Source organism: Arachis duranensis, chromosome 10 (assembly GCF_000817695.3).
Source record: "Arachis duranensis cultivar V14167 chromosome 10, aradu.V14167.gnm2.J7QH, whole genome shotgun sequence".
Lineage (NCBI taxonomy): Eukaryota > Viridiplantae > Streptophyta > Magnoliopsida > Fabales > Fabaceae > Arachis > Arachis duranensis.
The window spans coordinates 84,522,067-84,522,666 of record NC_029781.3 but is presented as its reverse complement, the minus strand read 5'-3'; positions in this window follow the sequence as shown (position 1 = coordinate 84,522,666).

Here is a 600-nt window from a genome sequence, read left to right as displayed (position 1 = left end):
CTCCCTCCTAGTACTCTTCCAAGCAATACAGAAGAAAATCCAAAAGGAGAGTGTAAGGCCATCAACATGGCCGAATTTGGAGAGGAGGAAGAAGCAGTGATCGCCACTGAGAAAGACCTCAATGGACGTCCACTGGCCTCCAATGAGTTCCCTAATGAGGAACCATGGGAATCTGAGGCTCACACTGAGACCATAGAGATTCCATTGGATTTACTTCTGCCATTCATGAGCTCTGATGAGTATTCTTCCTCTGAAGAGGATGAAGATGTCACTGAAGAGAAAGTTGCTAAATACCTTGGAGCAATCATGAAACTAAATGACAAGTTATTGGGTAATGAGACTTGGGAGGATGAACCTCCTTTGCTCACCAAAGAACTGGATGACTTGACTAGGCAGAGATTACCTCAAAAGAGACAGGACCCTGGAAGTTCTCAATACCTTGTACAGTAGGCACCATGACCTTCAAGAAGGCTCTGTGTGACCTAGGGTCAAGCATAAACCTCATGACTCTCTCTGTAATGGAGAAGCTAGGGATCATTGAGGTACAAGCTGCAAGAATCTCAATAGAGATGGCAGACAATTCAAGAAAACAAGCTTATG